General features: G+C 42.2%; 1 pseudogene across 1 annotated transcript; it reads right to left on the bottom strand.

Moving 5' to 3' along the window:
* Nucleotides 1-14,446: 14,446 nt before the first annotated feature.
* LOC114638416 lies at nt 14,447-15,153 on the bottom strand (annotated as a pseudogene). Its single transcript, XR_003713883.1, has one exon. The product of XR_003713883.1 is annotated as a cyclin-dependent kinases regulatory subunit 1 pseudogene (transcript).
* Nucleotides 15,154-15,547: the final 394 nt, after the last annotated feature.

Below are 15,547 nucleotides of genomic sequence, written 5' to 3'. Positions count from 1 at the left end.
GGCTCTGCCTCACCTGCTCATGGAGAAGCTATTTCTCTCTTGTTTCCAGTCCCTTAGCAAGCATTGAGTTGTCTGTCAGTTTGAGGCAAGCTCATCTGGCTTTAGAACTGAGCACTTTGAATACATATAATATAAGATTCTTTTTTTAAATGTTGATTATGTACACTTATAGTCCCAACTCCTTGGGAGGCTGACGCAGAAGGATCACGTGAACTCACAAGTTTGAGACTACCCTAAAACATGACAGATAACATATAAAAATAAAAAATATAAAGGAAGCAAAAAGAGGAAAAAAAACAAAGAGAGGAAAGGAAAAGAAAAAATGCACAATTAGACACAAAACATATTCAGGTGGGTAAGACGGCTCAGCCAGTAAAGGTGCTTGCTTTCAAGCTGGATGACCTGAATCTAAGCTTCAGGACCCATTGACTCTTGTAAGATTTCCTCCGTCCTTCGTATGAACACAGAGGTTCACACAACCCCTATCTCAAAGAAAATAACTAAAACTGTAAAAAATCAAAACACCTCAGCTCCTCCCATATTTACTGGAACTGACTAGCAAAGTTCTCTGTTTTTTTAAAGGATAGTGTGTGCCTGCCCAGAGTCACTCAGTAGCAGGTGGCGACCATGGAACAGTAGCTAAGAGCTTACATTCTGATCCACAGGTAGAGGACGAGACCAGGCCTGGTATGGGCTTTAGAAACCTGAAGCCTACCCTGAATTACACACCTCCTCAAACAAGGCCACATCTCTTAATCCTTCCTGAACCGTTCCACCTACTGGGGGCCAAGCATTCAAATGTAAGAGTCTTTGGAGACCATTTCCATGCAAAGCACCACAGCTGACAATTCTATCAACCTGTTAAGAATGGGCTAACATCAAAATAGTTTGAGTCTCACAAAATAAAATATGGAAAGAATACTGCTAAACCCAGTCTATAAAGCTGAATTTACCCTAACAATAACCAATAACAACAAACTCCTGCTCTCTCTCTCTGTCTCTCTGTCTCTCTCTCTCACTCTCTTGCTCTCTAGTTCTCCCTCCCTTCTTTCCTCCCTCTCTCCACAATAAACAGAGATGGAAACATTGAAAATGAAGCAATCGTAAAATGAATTCAGACATAAATGAAAAAGATATACACCACAACCAAGCCAACTTCGTCTTAGGGGTACAAAGTTGGTTTAAACCTAACAAGAAATATCATCCAATAATATTCCTAAATGTAAATGACTTAACTCACCAATAAAAAGACACATTGGAGTAAAAGACAAGATCTGATCTTATGTTGTCTTCCAGAAACATATTTTACTTGTAAAGAGAGCCATGTTCTAGAGTTCAAAGTTGGTTATATCAATAAATATAGTACAACACACACACACACACACACACACACACACACAAAATAGTCCTAAGGACCAAAGTTATTCGATCATCTTAATAGACGCAGAAATGCCTTTGGCAAAGTTCAACATCTCATTGCAATAAACACTGACCAATAGAAGTAATTAGAAGTAATATACCCCACCAACACATACACACACTACACACACACACACAGAAAAAAAATCAAAGCATTTCTCCTAAACTCAGAAACAAGTCCATTTTCTTCACTCTTATCAATGCAGTGCTTGAAGTCTTTACAAGAGCAATATGATGAAAGCGAAAAAAAGATAAAGTAGGCAAAGAACGAGTTAAATTCTCCTTATATACAGATGATGGTTCTATACTATGTGACCCTCCAAGCCCCACCAGAAAGCTCTTTCACTCGTATACCTCTATCAGTGTAACAAGATGAAGCTCAACAAATGGAAAGCAGCAGTTTTAGCAGCTCTTCTATATGTCACTAACAAATGTTCCAAGAAACACTTGTTAGTCAGGAAAAAAATATCATTTGCAATAGTTTGAAAAAGAAAACTCTGAGAATTAACTTAACCAGGAAAGAAACTAAAATGGAAGATGCTAGAAGACGAAATGGCTTCCCGCATCCATGAGCTGGCAGAATTGTCATTGTGAATTGTGAGTTGTGAAACCGATATTATGAAAATCACTATGCAAGCAAAATAATCTACAGATTTGATGCAACCCTCTTCAGGATTACAATGACATTCTTCCCAGACTAAAAATTAAAAAACAAAAGTAGATTACATATGAAAGCATCAGAGACCCGGGAATAGCCAAAGCAATCCTAAACAGAAAGAGTAATGCTGGAGCTACACAGTACCTGATCTCAAAGTACCCTGTAAAGCCATAGTAGCAAGCACTGTATGAAACTTACACACACACACACATTTGGGAGCCAAGTCCTAGCAGAAAGTGGTTTTCATCTTTGCAGCCATCTCAGACCATATACCCTGACAAGAGATTTGTTTTTTAACAGTCCACAACAGCTGAGCACACTCTGATAAACATCTTGTTTTTCTCACATATCTTGCTGTGTTGTTTAGTATCCACAGCTGCAAGACACATGTGGTAAAGTGTCTTCAGCTGCATTCCCCTGCTTGTGCTTATATATACCCATGGTTTACTTTCAATAAATGAGACTTGATCAGATTCTGTCTTGTCTCCATTCTTTGTGTCTCTTGCCCCTCCATCCCCACTCTCTCTCTTGCTAGACCCTGTTGACTGACCCGAACGGACCAGATCAACACACAAAGCACAAAGCACAAAACACAAAACACATATACCAGTCAAAGACATGAGACAGAAATAAACTTGCTCAGATGCAACCAAACAAGTTTTAGCAGAGCTGTTAAAAGCACACACTAGGGAAAAGAGCCAACCTCTTGACCTAATGGTCCTGGAGTAGGGGGACTAAACCCGTATCTCCTACCCTTCAAAAAACTAACTCAAAATACATCAAACTTTGGAACTCCTATAGAAAAATATTCCAAGACAAAGGCACTTGCAAGGTCTTTCCGAAAAGAACCAGGAATGCAACAGAAGACCCAAGGACTGAAACACAATATTTAAGCATCTTCTGGCCAATAAAGAAAACAATCACTCGAGAGAAGAACTGATATAGAACATGGAAAATCTCTGAAAACAACATAGAAGATTAGGGATTAATATGTAACATATATAAAACTGCAAAAACTAAACACTTGAACCCCAAATCACCCAAATGAGTGAACTGGTTAACAAGCTGAGCAGATGCTTCTGAGGGCAATAAAAATGAATAATAACTGGACACTGTTTATAACCTTTACTAGTCAGAAATATCAATTAAAACTGCCTAAAGATTCAATAACATCCCAGTCAGAAGGACACTGTAAAAAACAAAAAAGAAAGAGAAGCAGATGCTGCTGCTGGCAGTATAAATGGGTCACTATGGAAATAATGTACAGTAACTCTAGAGTCACGGGCAGTCACTGTGGAGTCACGGGCAGTCACTATGGAGTCACGTGCAGTCACTATGGAGTCACGTGCAGTCACTATGGAGTCACGTGCAGTCACTGTGGAGTCACGTGCAGTCACTACGGAGTCACGTGCAGTCACTGTGGAGTCACAGGCAGTCACTATGGAGTCACGGGCAGTCACTATGGAGTCACAGGCAGTCACTGTGGAGTCACGTGCAGTCACTGTGGAGTCACGTGCAGTCACTGTGGAGTCACGTGCAGTCACTGTGGAGTCACGGGCAGTCACTGTGGAGTCACGGGCAGTCACTGTGGAGTCACGTGCAGTCACTATGGAGTCACAGGCAGTCACTGTGGAGTCACGTGCAGTCACTGTGGAGTCACAGGCAGTCACTATGGAGTCACGTGCAGTCACTATGGAGTCACGTGCAGTCACTATGGAGTCACGGGCAGTCACTATGGAGTTCATTTGGAGTTCCTCAAAATACTAGAACACTAGGGCTTTGATACACCCAATCACACACTCCGAGGAACACATGGAAAGCATTCAAATCCGCATGTCACACAGGTGATTTCATATCTGTGCTCATTGCTGCATTATTCACATAGCCGTGGAATGGAACCAGTCCTGATGTCCATCAGAGGATGAATGGATACAGAAAATATAGTGTATATATACAATGGATTGTTTTTAGATATAAAAATGAACCCCGAACACTGGCAAGAAAATAGCCAGAGTGAAAAAGTCGAGTAATGTGTCTCATTTTCATTCATATATGAAATATAGGTGTGTGTGTGTGTGTGTGTGTGTGTGTGACTGACAGACGGACAGAGATAGAGACAAAGACAGAGAGAGGACACACTAAGAGAAGAAGTCTTTGGAGAAGAATGAAGGAGAGGATAGTGGAAGTTTTTGAAACAGGCAATAAAGTGTTTGAAAGGAGGGCCCTAGCAAGGTGGTGTGAGTAAGATGGGAGAAGGTTGTTCAATAGACTAAGAACTAAGTACCCTGAACCGCAGGACTTTGCACGGTGCCTTACAATGTTATTAAACCCATACCTCTAGGGGCTGTTAGGAGCTGACAGCTGCTGGGGGGCCCGGAGTAATTTTTCTCTAGTAGTGCAGCCACGGTTAACTGCTCATCTGCCTATAATTGACTTTGTACTTATTCCTGGCATCCACTCAGATTAAACTTGTTTGGAAAGAAGCCCCCAGATGGAACAGAGAGTGACCAGAAGTAGGCATGATCAAATTACATCACTGATGAAATTGTCCAGAACAGATAGAAAACATTGTTTAAAAATGATAAAAATTACTGAAAAAGAAAATACTAAAAATACTGCCCAAACCAGTAAATATAAATAAGTAAGAGTCTAAATTTTTTCCCTAAAATTATTACAAATGGTGAACATACCATCAGTTTGGAAACTATACGTGCTCACACACCACAGAAATGATAGGCCAATAGATCATATCATTGTTTTAAGTTTAAAAACCTGGCAATTTGCAGTGTGGATACCATCACAGGTATCCTTAGGTTCATTCAGCTTTCTGTGAATAAATTCGACCTCAGCTAACCATGCTTTTAAATTGCCTGGGACAGCTTACAACAAAGTTCTGCTTTCTCTGTGCTATATTCTAGCCCAAAAGGGCATTCTTTAAAATATGTTGAGCTGGTGGGAACAGAAGAGGAAAATGCTGCTATAGAAAGCCAGTGGCGTCTCGGATTTTTTTTTTTTAAAGCACCAAAGGAAAGCCAACTCTACCCCCTTGTGGATGTAAAGGTCATTACACTTTTTCTGTGCATAGGGTACAGCCATCTTTGGACAATGAACAAGGATGAGTTCCTCTTTATTCTGAGTATCCCTTCGCCTTGCCTTCCTCCTTATTCCCAGAAACACACCCCTGAAGCCAGCTACAAAAGCAGGCTTTCTACCAGTGAGTCCAGGCTCTCCCCTGCTGCAGTTCTGGCCTCTTTTCCGTTGTGCATGCCTGGGGTGACTTGCCAGCTGGCCAAGCAGGTTAATAACCTGCAGTTGAAGGACTCCAGGTATGGGAGAAACCTTGGCAGTCTTTAGTAGCACCCTAAAAATCTTCCTAGCTAGAGAAAAGGGCAACATGGACTTCGATGGTGCCCCAAGTTCTTGGCCTCTTCTGTATCTTAATTTCCACAGTCCCAGGTTCTTACAATTTGCTGCTTAGTGTCTGTTCTCAGAATCTCAGTACCACATGTAAGGGAAGAATCACTTGTTAATCATGCCTCACCTTAAATGGCTTTTTCATGCTACATGGGGGAATACTAGCATATATTGTCATATATATGTACATGATGTGTGTGTAGTACACACACCTATATGTGCTTTCTGAGTATACATATTTTAATATAAAACGACGACAAAGAGAGTGTTCTTATAGGAGATGAGCTAAAAGGAAAAATGTCACCTCAAAGCTTCCCCAGCAGTGCAGTGAGCAGGAAGCGGCCTTTAGCCGTTCTGTAGACTACCAACTTCCAGCTGGTCAGTGGTTCCTGAGAGATACTTCATGGGGACACTTCACCATGTCAACAACTGAATAAAATCACAGCACAGTTCTTGTTTCATCTCCAGTATCAATTCCATTTCTCTCATACAATGCCTTAGTTTTGGTTTTCAGTTATTTTTGTTTGTTTGTTTGTTTGGGTTTGGCTTTTTGACACAAGGTCTCCCTATGTAGTCTTGGCTGTCCTGGACTTAGACATGTAGACCAGGTTGGCCCCCAACTCAGAGAGATCTACCAGCCTGTAGTTAAAGGCATGTGCCCCTTTGCCCGGCCTACCTTTGGTTTTAATGACACCTTCTCTTTCTAAATAGACTTTGACCGTCAGATTAACTCAAAGTCTAATACAGAATGGCCTAGTTAGCATTCCATGGGTAAAGGAATTTGGGGATTCAGATGTCAGGGCTGAGATCAGCTTGTCAGAGGCTGGCAGAGGTCCACGTAATTTTCCTAACTTGGCATGCCAAGGCTGATGACATGTGCTATATATGTGTGTGATAAGAACTGGGGTCCTTTGAGAAAATCAGAGTCTGCAGCAAGCTCCTTTCCCTCTCTCTCATCATGTCCCGGGACCACCACTGTTCTTCACAGTTAATTGAAAACACACCTCACTCTTTAAGTCCGGTGGACTGGTGGGAACTGCCAAATCCGCCTCCTGATGTGGCATTCTAGAGAGGGCAAAGGACACGGACACTCACAGCCAGAGACTGCACTGGGAGTGAAAACACCTGTAGCAAGTCTCACACCTATCCAGGGTTGTGTTAACACATTTAGTGTGCAGGTAGATTCCAGGGGCTGTGCTAACACACCCAGTGAGCAGGTCCCAGGGGTTTTGTTGACATGCCCAGTGAGCAGGTCACAGAGGCTGTGTTAACACACACACTGTGTAGTACCAGGGGCTGTGTTAACACATTCAGTGTGCTAAGTAAATGAACATTGAGGGAACCTAAGAACTGGATGGTGCTGGTGAGAGATGAAACCTTTCAGATTTTCTCAGTCTAGTTAACCATTAGACCTAATTAATAATTTAGAGGCCAGAGGCACAGCTTGGTGGTTCAGTATGTGCGTAGCCTGCATGAGGTTCTAGGTTCATCAATAAGTCCCATATTGAGAGATTTGGGCTTAATTGTTACAAAACTCTTCAGCCAATTATTTAGTATAGAAAAGTTTCAGAATCAGCCTCTCTTCCCACTGAATGGTGGAAAACGGAATCCCGTAGGTTTCAAATGTCTTGAACAAGCACAGCGGCAAGCCCTGATGGGAACACGAACAATCTAACTTTCCTTTTGGGAGTACTGTAACTGAAATATTCGAGTATGTCAGACAAGGGCTAGGGATGCCAGCCACACTCCAGGAAGAACTGTTTCGGAGGTTGGAAATTATCCAGTCAGGTCTGTCAAAGGCCTTCACTGTGTTGTGTCAAGGCAGATGGCACCATGGGGAAAGCATATGAATAAGGGAAGACAAATATATCCAAACAAGAAGTCATAGAAGGCAAGGGTCTGGGATCACTGTACTGTAACAAATCCCTCTTGATCTGTGTCACCCTCACAGCTGTGGTCCTGTGAGAGTCACATCGACCCCTTGCATGGGCAGTGCCACTGATGACCTAATTACTTCTTCGATTCTTTACAAAAACATTTGGGGGGATGGTTTTATACAATAAATTTGATCAAATTCTTTCTCTCCCTCGACTCCTCACAGAATCTATCCCATCTCCATACCCACCCAACTTCATGTTTTCTCTCTTAAAGAAACAAATCCAAAACAACAAAACAGAACAATGACAAAAAGCACACACACACACACACACACTTTCACTGCCAACTACTCTTGAGCATGGGGCCTGCTCTGGACTGTTTGATATAGCCAGTGACACTCCTTTGGAGAAAACTGGTTTTTCCCTTTCCTACCAGGTATCAATTGCAAAAACCTTCTTGGGTAGGAATGGAACTTTGTGACTGCTTCCTCTTCTCCGTCCTGGAATTTTCTCTGTGCAGATCTTGTGCATGCTGCCAGTCTCTGTGAGTTTGTTTGTGTATCAGCCCTACTGTCTGGAAAACACTGTTTCCTTAGGATAATCCACCTCTGGCTCTTACAATCCTTTTGCTTTCTCTTTGGCATAGATGCCTGGGTCCTGAGGGGAAGAGTTTGGTGAAGTCATTGTATTTAAGACTCAATGGTCCAAAGCCTCTCACTGTCTGCACACTGTTCAGTTATGAGTCTGTGTTAATAACTGTGTACCTCAAGGAGCCTCTTTGAGGGCTGGAGAGATGGCTCAGTGGTGAACAGTACTGCCTGCTCTTCCAAAGGACCCAGGTTCAAGGCCCAGCACCCACATGGAATCTCACAACTGTCTGTAACTCCAGTTCCAAGGATCTGACACCCTCATACCAATTCACATAAAAAATAAAAATGAATCATTTTAAAAATAATCTTCTTTGATCAGAGTTGAGGGATTCATTGATCTGTGGTTATAGCAATATGTCATTAGTTGTTTTTTTTTTTTCTGTATTCATTTGGTAGAATACCACTGGTAAGTTTCCCCTAGGCCCATGACCTATTGGAGCCTCGGTTCTTAAAGATTCCACTACCTCTCAATATCACACTGGAGACCAAGCCTCTAGCCATGAACCTTTGAAGGGACAAACCATGCCAGGGCCCTAGTGGCTCCTTTTTGGAAACCTGCTTAGCCGTGCCTTGAGCCTACTGCTCTTTTTTTACCACACCTCATGGTTTTACCTTTGACCTCTAATATCTGTTTTTTGTTTTAAACAGGGTTTCACTGTGTAGTTGTGACTGCTCTGAAACTCACTCTGTAGACCAAGCTGGCTTCGAACTCACAAAGATCTTCTGCCTCTACTTCCTGAGTGCTTGGTCTTAAAGGCATGTGCTAAGCATCACCTGAAACAAAATTAGTCTTTGATCATGTTTCACAGACTAAGTATAAGGAAAGGGCACTAGCTATAGGACAAGGAATTGGAGCTTGTATATTCACAGTCAGGGCTAGCCCAGAATGGAACCTTTGTGCTGTGTGTATTATGGGGCCTCAACATGAGTTTAGAAAACATCGTAGAAAATGGGCAAAGCCACACCATTAGCACAGCACTGGGAAGAAACTTTGCACCGAAAGCACCTGTCTACAGCTTATTCCTCATAACAAATGGCAGCTGGGATTATATATCTGCATGCTGCCCTTAAAACCCTAGCTTATCACATACAACAGCCCGAACGTGATGAATCACATTCACTGCAGCAGAGAGGAGAGGCTAAGGACATGAACACAGCTGGAATCAAACTCCAAGTACTGGGATCAGCATGGCAAAGGAGTCCCAAGAACAAGCTAACAAGCCAGCATCAGCAGTCCATCCCACAGAAAATAGCATTTGCTATTAACTTTCTTGTTTGTCGTAACTTCTGCATCATAACTTCAGATTTGGCTACAGCTGGACAAAATTCTGTCATCTCTGAGGTTGTATGGATGAAATTGCCTGGAGGAACATGACCAGTCAACCTATGTGGCTATAATACCCTGAGAAAAGACTCACACAGGTTCGGTGCAGACAGAACTGTAAAAGAAATCTCTCTTCAGTGGGTTGAAACTGAGTATGAGGAGCCGTGGAACAAATTGCCTACTGTGTGCCACCTCAACTAGTTCTCTCATAAACCTCTGGTGGTTCTCTAAGAGCATACACAGGGCCCCCTCCTGGGCTGTCAGAGGCTTTTGTAACTGGTGCTGATGTAGCCAAGTGGGAAAGAGGTCTCCGCACTCTTCACAGGCTGGGCACTTTGTAGGACACATGCCTAAGTATTAGGGAAAGAGAAGCTGGCTGTGAACTTGACTCACAGTGACTTTTCCTAAGTTTCCCTCCCAAGTCACTTGTCTGTATTGAACACCGGCTCCTTTTCCACCGGCCACTCATTTCCAGAGAAACACCGGTGAGAGTCAGGGAATGAAACATGGCTCCAGGTGGAATCTAGTTCTGGATGGTTCTGAGACTTCAGCCTAACTTCATCTCAGCAGCCCTGGCGATATCCATACCTTCCTGCACATGACACCTAGAGTTAATCTTCTTCCTGTCACCTCTGTTGCACCTCTTATTCTGGTTATAGGCAAGGCTCCTCTGGGACTGTGGACCTAAAACCCTCCCACCCCTGGAAACATCCAGATCATCTTTTTCTTCCTTCCTTTCCATCAGAGCCATTCCAACCTTCGCAGGGTCGCCCTCTGGCGGTCATGTCATATTTTGTATTTTATTCCTGTCTTTCTTACCACAATAGGTAAAGGTAATATTTAAAGAAGATTGGCTACAGGCCTTTGTTTTTAATTTTTTTTTTAAGAAATGGGAACAGTAGCTACTCAAATTGAATCCAAAGTTGTCCACTAAGCAGCGCCTCCCTCCCCCCATCCCTGAAAAGCACTGCAAAAAAGTGTCCTCTCTAGCTGAGCGAACTTCTGCAGGCAGCTAGGCAGGGATGGAGAAAGGACTAACCCCAAGCATCTGCCATGTATCTTGTTGTTTTTAATTTCTTGTGATACTAAGCATGGGAGATGATATTTTTGTACTTGTTTTTCTAGGTTTGTCTAAAGAATTAAGCTTTGAAAACGTGGGTAAGGCAGGAGGCACACAGCTCATTTTGTAAATGTTTGCCTTGCAAGCACGAGGACCAGAGTTTAAGTCCCAGAAGTTACATATTAATAAAAAAACAAGCTATGCATGTTGATATGCGGATGTACTTCCCAGTGCGGGAGATAGACAACCAGATAACTGGCAAGCCTTGGGTCCTAGTGAGAACTGGTCTTTCAAAAACAGGATGCTTCTTGAGGGACAACCTCAGGATTGTCTCCACACAAATGTAAACACGCATACACCACACACAACAACACGTGGTTTAAATGTCGAAAATGATGGCTGGAAGTCTCTGCAATTAACTTTTTGAATCTGATGAGCGCATGAATGCTATGGAATAAGGTTGAATTTTTCTAATGATCTCCCCTTTACAAAGCAACCTTATCAGGAGATTCTTGGGGGGACTTTCTCAGCAGTGAGGCTGTACCCTTAGGTGATATATCTCCATCACAGAGCAGGTACTCACCTGAGTGTAACCTCTGGACTCCTGGGATGCACCGGTGGCCACTAAGCAGCACCTCCCCCCCCCCCATGAAAGGCACTGCAAAAAAGTGTCCTCTCTAGCTGAGTGGACTTCTGCAGGCAGCTAGGCAGGGATGGAGAAAGGACTAGCCCCAAGCATCTGCCATATGGGAAGGAAGGTGCTAGTGTGTCTGGGAGGCAGATGAACTCTTGGCACTGCTGTCTTCTCCCAGGTTTTGCCAGAGACACAGCCAGGAGCCTCAGTCATCTATGAGCACTTTCTATAGATTTTCTTTCCTGAGTGTGTTTGCTTAAAGACCGAGGCCAGTATGGGGGCTGTTTTCTTGGATTTGATTCTAGGATTCTGACAGCAGAACCATGTTCTCCTGGCTGATGGTGATGGCCTCTGTATCCTGGCCTTTGCTCACACAATGGAATTTCATCTTGTTCCTCAGCTTAAGTCTGCCCATTAGCTCTGAGACCATCTGAACTTCAGAATTAATATTGTGAAGATCATTTCTACCAAAAGCCATTTACAGATTCAATGTCTTCTTAGTTAAAATCCCCATTGTGTTCTTCAGAGAAATGGAAAAGCTATCTCGAAATTCATACAGATTCTGGAAGGCCAAAACCATTCTGAGCAGAAAGAATGATGCTGGAGAAATTACCATGCCAAATCTTAAGGTATATCACAGAGCCATGGTAATAGAAAGAAACAAACAAACATATAAATCAATGGAACTCAAACACGAGTACATGTAGCTTCAGCAATCTAATATCTGACAAAGATGTCAGAAATATCCAAAGAATGGACTTGGGGTCTAAGCAGAGAAATAAAAATGGCTAAGAAATTTTTAAAATTACATATAATACATACAAATCTATATACACACATAGATGATTGAAATGAGATTTTCCAATCTGGTCTGACAATAGTCCCCCACCCCCGCAAAGAACTATAGACTATCTAAACTAAACCCCCAACACCAGGCATGAGAAGCCTTCTTTTGAATTGTTGGTCATGGTTATCCAAAAGACTCCCAGAACCATATAGGCTGTTGCTTTGGTTGCTCCCTGTCCCAAGAGATTAAAGGTAAGTCTGTATTGCGGAAGACACCACGTACTTCAAAGGACCTGGAGGATTGGAACAGATCTAACCTGAAAGCCTCCCCTGAGAAGAGGGCGTACTCAATAGCCCTGCCCAGCTATGATGCCTAGGAGCTAAAACAACCAGCACAGCACAGAATTCCCAAGGGTGCAATCGTGTCACATACATCTTGGCAGTAATCAACAGCTTTCTAATTGGACTTTCAGCTAGTGACATTGTGGGTCTCAGGGGAGAGCCTACAATAGCCACTTTACTAACCCATCATAATTTCCAGCCGCATTCTAAATTTTATCATCTGATAATAATCCTTAGGCATGGATAGATTGCACCCTCACTTCTCCACGCAATAGATACCATAATAAAAACCAGTGCTGATCACATTGCGGAGAACACATGCCTACGCTTTAAGCTGCAAATGATACATCTACGGCACCACCTTGCACGTAAGGCTCACGGATCATAGAGGAAGCTGGAGGAACAGGGAGTTTGCTACGAGATTGTCTCCTAGAAATGCCAGGGTAGTTACACATCTGAAGTCTCATCAACAAGTCATATTAATGTAGAAGGGGGAAGCTTGTAAGGCCTCAACCCTAGACAAAAAAACAAAAAAACAAAAAAACCCCCAAGCAACCAAGAAATGCTAAATGGGAAGAAATAGTCCTCCCTTCTCCAGGGAAAAGGAAACATCAACTAGTTATCCAATACCAAGTAGTCAGCCCTGAAGTCATTTACATACAAGTAACGTTATATGGTCTGAGCAGGTTGTGTGTGTGTGTGTGTGTGTGTGTGTATAGTGTGTGTGTATGTATGCGTATATATACATATAGTATGTATATATTGTGTGTATGTATAGATATATTGTGTGTATGTATGTATACATATAACATATATATACATAGAATATATACATATATTATATATGTATATATGTATATAATATATATGTAATATATTATATATACATGTATATATATATATATATCGTGTGTGTGTGTGTGTGTGTGTGTGTGTGTGTGTGTGTAAAAACAAAGAAACAAAGACCATGCATAAAGGAGAGCCTAGGGTTAGGGTGGGATACATGGGAAAGGTTAGAAGGAGGAAAGGGAAGGAAAGGAAAGGGGGAAATCACATAATTATACTATAATTTCAAAGATATTTCTTCTTCTTCTTCTTCTTCTTCTTCTTCTTCTTCTTCTTCTTCTTCTTCTTCTTCTTCTCCTTCTTATCAAGGTGAGCAAGCCATGGGGATCAAGCGAGTAGTAAGCAGCACTCCTCCATGACTCTGGCTTTAATTATGCTTCCAGATTTCTGCCTTGAGTTTTTAGTTCTATTATTTATTGCCGCAATAGAAAATAAATAAGGACATTAAGTATTTAAGTTTCTTTGGGTACTGTGGTGATTTAAATAAAAATCATATATCTGCATGCTTAGTCACCAGGAAGTGGCATTATTTGAGAAGGATTAGGAGGTGTGGCCTTGTTGGAGGATGTGTGTCATGGGGTGGTGGGGCGGAAGGGGTGGGCTCTGAGGCAGGCCCCAGGGGAGGCCCATTCTCTTTCTGCTTGTGGATCAGAATGTAGCTTTCAGCTACTCTTCCGGCACCATGCTTGCTCCCAAGACGATAATGGACTGACCCTCTGAAATGCTAAGCAAGCCCCCAATTAAATGCTTTCTTTTGTAAGAGTTGCCATGATCTGGGGCTAGAGAGATGGCTCAATGGTTAAGAATACTGACTGTTTTGCCAGAAGTTCTGGATTCAATTCCCAGCAACCACATGGTGGCTCACAATCATCTGTAATGGAATCTGATGCCTTCTTCTGTCATGCAGGCTTACATGCAGACAGAGCATTCATATACACAAATAAATAAATAAATAAATAAATAAATAAATAAATAAATCTTTTTTTGTTTTTGTTTTTTTAAAGATGCCTTGGTCATGCTGTCTTTTGGCAGCAATAGAACACTAACTAAAACAGGTATTGTTTGCATTCTGTCTAAGCCCTGCCCCATAGTCACCTAGCAACAGCCAGGCATGCTCTGGCCCACAGTTAGAGCCCAGCAGTTCCTGCTGAGAAAGAATTAAAGGCTACATTGCTTAATCCTCTGCTGTTAGACTACAGGTGTTAATCACCTAAGCCAGCAATCTTTTACCTTCAGAAAGAGCAAGAACGTTTTTTAGGGCTTTTTAGAAGTTATCATCAGCATTTCAGTACAGGTTAGAGAACTAGAAAGCTCTGAGACCTCAGACTTTAAAGCCATCATCCAGAGTCCTACTCTGTGGCTCCCACCACTATCCTCTCCAGGCTGGGAGGCTCCTGGCATTTTTTCTCACCATTCTTTTTTTATTCTTTTTAAGATTATATTAAAAAAAAACTTCCTTTAATCAAGGCTTGTAACATGGAAGAGATTTGTCAGATAAAATGGAAAGTTTCCAATACACTGAAACATAAATCCATAAGTCATCATAAATACAATACCCAACAGTAAAAACCACAACAGCAAATTCACGCTATCCCTGTAACAGCCATGATCTGATTTCATGAGCTTCTGACAGATGCAAATATGGCCTGCAGGATACCAAGCACAGGAGGGCTTTGAGGTCACACTCATCTGACAGGGCTGTGGCATTAGTGGCTCTACTCCAGAAGCAAAGCAGGTTCCAGCACATTCAAACAGTGTATCCTTTACAGATCAAAGTGAGAAATAAGAAAGCAACATGGTCACACTATCAGAAAGATGGCAGGGAATGAGGACAGCTGCGTAAAGCTCGAGGCCGAAAGGGGGCTCGCCGGCTTCATTTCTTTGGCTTCTTGGGCAGTGGCCGCCGGAACAGTAAGATGTGAGGTTCTGGTTCATGGATCATATAGTGGACCCATCCCTGACTCTGCTGAACGCCGAGATTTTTCCACTCAGATTCAGACATCAGATGGATTTTGGGGACCAGCTTGGCTATGTCCTTGGGCAACATGACATGCCTGTATTCGAACTCCTCGTTGTCGTATTTGTCCGGATAGTAGATGTGTTTGTGAGACATGATTGCTCTGCCCAAGGGCGCTCAGCCCTGCGCCGCTGGCCTCCAGACAACTCTCTCACCATTCTTTTGCAACACTGTATCAGAAATCTTAGCCAATGCGGTAAGTCCAGAAAAAAAAAATCAATATCCAAATTAGAAGAAAATGGCGAAAGAATCTCCATTTGGATATAATGTGATTATTTATTTAGAAAATCACAATCTACCAAGAAGAATTCCTACAAGAACTAAATGAGTAGATTTTGAAGATATAATGCCATTATATGCATACTGATTATATGCTCATACACAATTGGAACCTGAAATTTAAAAAACATTTATAACAGCATCCAAAGAACTAAGAAATACAAGGAGGTGAGATCTCACCAGAAAGTAAACCGGTTGGCATCATGATCATGAATTCCTCTGCCTCTAGAGCAATAACAAA

Source organism: Grammomys surdaster, unplaced genomic scaffold, assembly GCF_004785775.1.
Source record: "Grammomys surdaster isolate TR1022 unplaced genomic scaffold, NIH_TR_1.0 125600, whole genome shotgun sequence".
In the NCBI taxonomy this organism is placed as follows: Eukaryota; Metazoa; Chordata; class Mammalia; order Rodentia; family Muridae; genus Grammomys; species Grammomys surdaster.
Note: the sequence above shows the minus strand (reverse complement) of the source record. Positions and strands in the feature narration are given on the sequence as shown.